The sequence below is a fragment of the Neofelis nebulosa genome, chromosome 16 (genome assembly GCF_028018385.1).
Source record: "Neofelis nebulosa isolate mNeoNeb1 chromosome 16, mNeoNeb1.pri, whole genome shotgun sequence".
In the NCBI taxonomy this organism is placed as follows: Eukaryota; Metazoa; Chordata; class Mammalia; order Carnivora; family Felidae; genus Neofelis; species Neofelis nebulosa.
In genome coordinates this window covers 35,942,562-35,950,001 of record NC_080797.1, presented here as the reverse complement: position 1 = coordinate 35,950,001, position 7,440 = coordinate 35,942,562, and the positions used below count along the sequence as shown (strand labels likewise).

The 7,440-nt window shown below is 38.1% G+C and overlaps 1 long non-coding RNA gene across 4 annotated transcripts in view; it reads left to right on the top strand.

Annotated features, from left to right (window-relative positions):
* Nucleotides 1-7,440, top strand: part of LOC131498508 (uncharacterized) — a 147,821-nt gene that overhangs the window by 136,961 nt on the left and 3,420 nt on the right. The gene's annotated exons all lie outside the window — the stretch shown is intronic.

The window sequence follows — 7,440 nt, the reverse complement described above, 5'->3', positions numbered from 1 at the left end:
TCCTCTTTCCCCTCTCTCCTGCTCGTGCTCTCTCTCTCTCTCTCAAATAAAAATTTAAAAAAAGAAAGAAACTTATTTGTTCCTGTTCCTTTATGGAGGCTCTAGGAGAGAACAATTATCTTGCCTTTTCTAGCTTCTAGAGGCTGCACAGGCTCCTTAGCTCCTGGTCTCTTTCTGTCTTCAAAGCCAGCAGTGGGGAGTCTTTCTCATGCGGCGTCACTCTGACACTGACTCTTCTGCTTCCCTCTTCCACCCTTAAGGCCCTTGTGATTATATTGGGCCCACTCATATCATCTAGGATAATCTTCCTATTTTAAGGTCAGCTGATTAGTGGCCTTACTTCCCCTTTGTCATTGTTACTTCCCCTAACATATTCAAGAGTTGAGGGTTAGGATATGAACATCTTTGGGGCTGCATTATTCTGCATATCACATAAGGTAAGGAAAAAACATTAATTTACAATAGTGCCACCAAATATAAAACGCACAGGAATAAATTTAGTTAGAAAGGTAGACTACATGAATAAAATATTAAAATACATTGAAGGACAGAAGACTAGAATAAATGGAAAGAAAAAACATGTTCTTGGACTGAAATACTATATCCATCACTATAAAAATGTCAATTATCTCCACATTAATTTAACTTAGATCCCGCTAAACTTATTGAGATCCTCCCAATCTCAAAAATGTGATTTTTTTTTTAACCAGGCAAGATAATTCTGAAGTTTTATGAGAAAAGTTAATCAAATTTGAATAGCCAGGAAACTTCTATAAGAGGAAGCCCCAGAGAGACTAGTTCTTCCTATTTTAAAGACTCACTAATCAAAATACTATAGTATTGATGCATGAATAGTCAGACAGATCAATAGAATAGAATAAGAGGTCTAAAATAGACTTCCAAACAGACTGGAATTTAGTGTATGATAAATGTGACATTTAAAACTAGTGGGGGAAAGATAGACTATCATATGTAGTTTGGGGACAATTCTGTATCACTTGAGGTAGAAGGCAGGGCAGGAAATGTTGGGATAATGACTCATCCTTCCTAGTAAGACATATTGCAAATTGATCAAAGATTCAAATGTGAAAAATGAAATCATAATTGTGCTAAAAATATGAGAATTCTTTTTATAAAGTTGAAGACAGAAGGCCTTTCTAATAATGACCGAAATAAAGAAACCATAAAAACTTATAAATCTGACAACATCAGATAACTTTTACATTGGTACAAAACACAACCTATAAAATTGGAAGACAGATGACAAACTGGGAAGGTATATTTGCAATAACGCCATAGACAGTGACCAGAAAGAAAATACAACAGGCACTTAATTTACAAAGAACCTTAGAAAAAATGCTCAATGTCACTCATAAAGAAGAAATGTAAATTTAAACTACACTGAGATTTTATTTTATCTTTCTCCCTATCATACTGAAAAAAAAAAATCACAGTTTGGTAACAAATGTACTGTATACAGCCTCTCATTTATTGCTGGTGGGAGTATAAATTCATACAAGTTACTATACTGCTACTGTAATCAGACAGTGTGATATTGGCATAAGGGTTGGCAAGTGGATCAGTGAAATAGAATAAAGATTCTAGAAATAGTCTCACATACATATGGTCACTTGATTTTTGACAACGTTTCTGAAGTAAGTCCATGAGAAAAGGATAGCCTTTTCAATAAATGTTGCCGATCAATTAGCTAATTGCGTATAGCAGAGATCGATACATCTTGAGCTTTACCTCACACTCTATATAAAAATTAATTCAAGATGGATTAAATAATTAAATGTGAAGGTTACAGGTATGGAACTTTTAGAAGGCAACATGGAAGAAGATCTTCATAAGCTTGTTCAGACAAAGACTTCTAGCACGTGGAGAGCACTAAACATAAAACAATGAATTTGACTTCATCATAGTTAAGTCTTTTACTGACCAAAATATACCACTAAGAAAGAGAAAGGGCAAGCCACTGGCTGGGTGAAAATATCCACTTGGGATATAAAGGACCTTCCTTTTGACATAGCAGTATCATGACTAGTTCTATGCCCGAGAGAAATGAGTGTATATGTACACAAAAAGACTTGCATAAAAATGCTTCTAGCAGTTTTATTCTTAATGGCACCAAAATGGAAACAAGCCAAATGCTCACAAACAACACAATGGATCAACAGACTGTGGTATATTCATAGAATAGGTTAGTAACTTGACAACAAAAAGAATGAACTATTGGTATTCACAATGACATGGATGAACTTCAAAAACATGTCAACCTGGGTCGTCTGGGTGGCTCAGTTGGTTAAGCGTCTGACTTCAGCTCAGGTCATGATCTCGTGGTTCATGGGTTTGAGCCCCGTGTCAGGCTCTGAGCTGTCAGCACGGAGCGTGCTTCGGATTCTGTGTCTCCCTCTCTCTCTGCCCCTCCCCCACTCGTGCTCTCTCTCTCTCTCTCTCTCTCTCTCTCTCTCTCTCTCTCTCTCTCTCTTCTGTGCTCTCTCTCTCTCTCAAAAATAATAAACATTAAAAAAATATATATCAACCTGAAGAATTTAGGCACAAAAGGGTACAAACAGTATGATTACATTTATATTAACTTTAAGAACAGGCCAAACTCTTCTACAGTGTCAGGTATCAGAATAGTGGTTGTCTCCTCATGAGGGAGGTGAGCTGACTGGGAAGGAGCATGAAGGAACTCTCAAGATCGATATTTCACATCTTGATGTTCTAGTCTATGTCTCGATCTGGATGATTACATGACTGTGTATGGTTTTCAAGTTTCATGGAACTACATGCTTTCCACCATTGATACGTTTTCTTGTATGAAAATGAAATCCCAGTGAAGTGTGGTTAACATAGAAAGTTAAGATTTGATAGAGCTGTGTAGCTCTATGAATGCTTACTACTTTATTCATGTACTTGAATTACAAATGGGTCATTTGTAATTTCACTTGTGAAAAATGGAAGTCATAAATGTGCTAAGAGAAAGCATAAGAGAATTCTTTTACAAATGAAGAGTGGAGGAGAGCCTTTATAACGGTGACTCAAAATCAAGAAACCACAAAAAAATGGACAAATTTTGCTTCACAAAATAACAGCATTTGAAATAGTAATAATTTTAAAAAACATGTAAAAAGGACTGGAAGGAAAGATATCTAAATGTTAAGAGTGGACTTCTTTGCATTTTATAATTATTGATGAGAGTTATTTTCTTCTTTATGTTTTTGTACACATCCCACAAATTGGCTGTATCACTTTCAGAATCAGAAGAAGAGTTTGACATGGGGCACCTGGGTGGCTCAGTCGCCTAAGCGTTGACTCTTGATTTCGGCTCAGGTCATAATCTCACCGTTTGTGAGTTTGAGCCCCCAGTTGGGCTCTTCACGGGCAGCCCAGAGCTTGTTTGGGATTCTTTCTCTCCCTCCCTCTCTCTTTGCCCCTCCCCTGTTCGCACATGCTCTCTCTCTCTCTCTCTCTCTCTCTCTCAAGATAGATAAATAAACATTAATTTTTTTTAAAAAAAGAGTTAGACAACTATTTTTGTTATATCTTTGTTTTTGTAGTCTTTTCTCCATCTTATCACTTCTCTTCTTGTGTATCTCAAGCAGTGATTTTCCTTCGTTGCATGGCTGACTGCTTTATTTGTGCTCTGGAGCTGATTTCTCTTTGTTTCCTTCAGAACCACATTTCATCAATTATGTGCCCTTTTCTTGCATCTTGCACATCTTCTTTACTACTTGACCAATTTACCTTTCCCTGTAAGCATGTTTGTTACAGATCTTAATATTGTCTAACTCCTAGCTATGTAGCTACTTTGGCTTTGAAGGCAGTGTCTTTCCTTCATTACCCATTTTTTTGAGACAGCAGTGGGTATCTATCTGTTACCATCATTTTGCTACCACCAGCTCATTTGTTGACTTTGCGAAATCTGGCTAACCTATAAGCATGATATGACATAGCCTATCTTGAAGACCCTCTTTGTCTGCCTTAACATAACACCATTTTCCGGTGCAGAAATACCCAGCGCTTCCTAAGAGCAAAGTACAAATTCTTGATTGCCAGGCAATCAAGACTTACCATAGTCTTGATCCAGCTGACTGTACTTCACATCCCATGACTCCTGTACCCCCTGCATACACTCTAACCAAACTGTATTCCTTGCCATGCTCCAAGCTCTCCTTGCTTTGTTTCTCCAGGGCGTATTTATTGTTGAGGTTCCCTCCATTTTTCTCCATCTAGGTGTTTCAAGGCTGCTCTGGGAGAGAATCCAGGGCTCACCCATATTTGATTCTCCTCTCCTTGGGGGCACATGGGAGGCTTACTCTTTCCTGTCCCCTTGCAGTTAGGAAAGGTGTAACCAGGGCTTTAATCTTTAGTTCAAGAGACCGGGGAGGCAGCATGTTCCAGATGCTGGAAGAGCAAGTCTGAGAGTGATAGAGGGGAGTTCCCTTCACAGCATTGTCCTGGCTGGAGCCTTCTGGGAAAGGGGCAGTGCAGGGAAGAGGAAGGATGGGCTTTAGGTCCAGACTGAGATAAGTAGCTGAGATATAGGGAGGGAATATGGCCTCTGTGGGGCCAGCAAGGAACCCATGAATTGTAAATACTAAATAGATACAATGAGGAGCCTGTGTCCTCAAGTCATGAATGCTTCTTGCATTTAGAGCAGGCAAATTTTAAGGCCATTGTTTTGCCTGAGTGTCCTCATGGTGGGCTGTACTCAGAACCTAGAATGCAAAGTTTTGTGCTGCTTCTTACAGATGAGTGATGCATTATATTTTATTTTATATTTTTATTATTTAAAAAATATTTTTTAATGTTTATTTTTGAGAGAGAGAGAAAGACAGTACATGAATGGGGGAGGGGCAGAGAGAGAGGGAGACACAGAATTTGAAACAGACTTCAGGCTCTGAGCTGTCAGCACAGAGCACGATTCGGGGCTCGAGCTCACAAACTACGAGATCATGACCTGAGCTGAAGTCAGACGCTTAACCGACTGAGCCACCCAGGCACCCCATGATACGTTATATTTTAGATTTTACTTTTTATGCAACACTAGGTGCTAAAAATACAGGCATCTTATTTAGTGCATTATTAAAGCTATGAAGATGTTGCATTATTAACTAAAATTAGGATTCTACTAGATTTTACCGAGAAAGGCCTTACTGTTTTATCCAAAAGTACAGTGGCCATTTTTCAGTGTTTGACAACCCAGGGGAATGCCTACTGCATATGCCCACATGGAAAAAGATGGAATTCCTACAGTTTGGAGGAAGGCTTTTTTTTTTAAGTTCATTTATCCTGAGAGACACAGAGACAGCATGAGTGGGGGAGGGGCAGGGAGGGAGGGAGACCGAGAATCCCAAGCAGGCTCTGCGCTGACAGCGCAGAGCCTGCCTCCGGGCTCAAACTCATGAAACCATGAGATTATGTTATGACCTGAACTGACACCAGGAGTCAGATGCTTAACAGACTGAGCCACTGAGGTGCCCCTAGAGGAAGGCTTCTGAGGGCTGTTTTGGGATGTCACAGTTTTCAGTGATGGAAATCTTTGCTCTTTGTGCATAATTCACTCTTAATGTGTCTATTTATCATCATCATTAGCAATTACTTTGTTGTGGGGTGTTTGGTTAACTATAGAGCACACAGTGATCCAGATTTGTATCAATGATAATTTTGGTCTATACTTTTCCAATAACCAGATTTAAACACATATTTTTTGCCATGCAAATATAAATCTATTACACTACTGCAAAGTAGACATAATTTAATGCCCCTAGGATTTTAGAAGTTTTTATCATTGTTGGGAAGTAGAAAGGAAAGACCATTTGGCCAGTGAAAGTGTACTATGGTAAAAAAAAAAAAAAAAAAAAAAAAGAAGCTGGAGTCCTCCCACCCTAACACCATTTAGAACAGGCAGGCTAACCCAAGAAGAGGTCAGATCTAGAATTAGCCTATGTCTTTAACATAATAATTTAGTGCAATACTATGCCAAAACTAAAAACAGTTATGAAAGGCTAAAAGTAACATGAGAGTCCCCAAAGCGGTTATTCTATCTTAAGGATATTTTCCTACTTCAGTTCCACTTTGATTTTGCATTAAGCCAAACTGGAAATATTTTTAACTCAGAAAATAAAAATAGATTAGTGAATCCATACAAAATGTTATAGATCGAGAGAAGGTAGTCACATGCATTTTTCTGAGAGAAAATTGGATATAGCTCATTGGGAATTATTACAGATGCTGAATATTTGCTTTGCCATAATCTTGACCAAGGCAGAGAAGAAACCGTGGGAAAGTCTGAGGGTGGGTGGATGGCAGAGATTGATACGGTGGAAACTTCTGGGTTAAAAACTACTATGTGTTTTTTAAAAGAACATTTGCATTTTGAAACAATTACAGACCCATAGGAAGTTGCAAAGATGGTGCAGAGAGGTCCCATGTATCTAGCTTTCTCCTGTGGTTATAATGGTTATATCTTGCTCAGCAATTGTAAAGTCAAGAAGTTGACATGGATACAATGTGTGTATATATATATATGTATATATATATATATATATATATATATATATATACATATATATATATATGACATGGATACAATGTGTGTATATATATATATACACACACACACACATACATTGTGTATATATAGATATACACATATATATATGTATATGTATATATCTATATATACACAATGTGTGTGTGTGTGTGTGTATATATATATATGTATATATATATATATACACAATGTATGTGTATGTGTATGATGTGTATATTTCTTTCACATATGTAGATTCATGTAACTACCTCAGCATTCATGATACACAACTCAAGATATGCACCATAAAGATCTCCTTCATGCTGTATTTGTTTTATGTGTAATTTCTAGGGTTTTTAGCCAAACTTAGGAAGAGGAACAAGGAAATGTACATCTATTTCATCTTCTGGAAGTGGAGTTCTCTGTTTTGCTTTTTTATTTATTTACTAAAAAAATTTTTTTAATGTTTATTTATCTTTGAGAGAGAGAGAGAGAGAGCACGCGCAAGTGGGGTAGGGGCAGGAAGAGAAGGAGACACAGAATCTGAAGCAGGCTCTAGGCTCTGAGCTGTACTGAGCCATCCAGGCGCCCCTCTGTTTTGCTTTTTAAATGTATGTGAATAATTCTTCTTTTTTTTTTAAATTTTAATGTTTATTTATTTTTGTGAGAGAGAGAGAGACAGAGTGCAAGAAGGGGAGGAGCAGAAAGAAAGGGAGACACAGAATCCAAAGCAGACTCCAGGATCTGAGCTGTCAGCACAGAGCCTGACGCGGGGCTCGAACTCATGAACAGTGAGATCACGACCTGAGCCGAAGTCGGACGCTCCACCGACTGAGCCACCCAGGCGCCCCTGTGAATAATTATTCTTATACCCCAGTGTTCAATAACAGACCTAT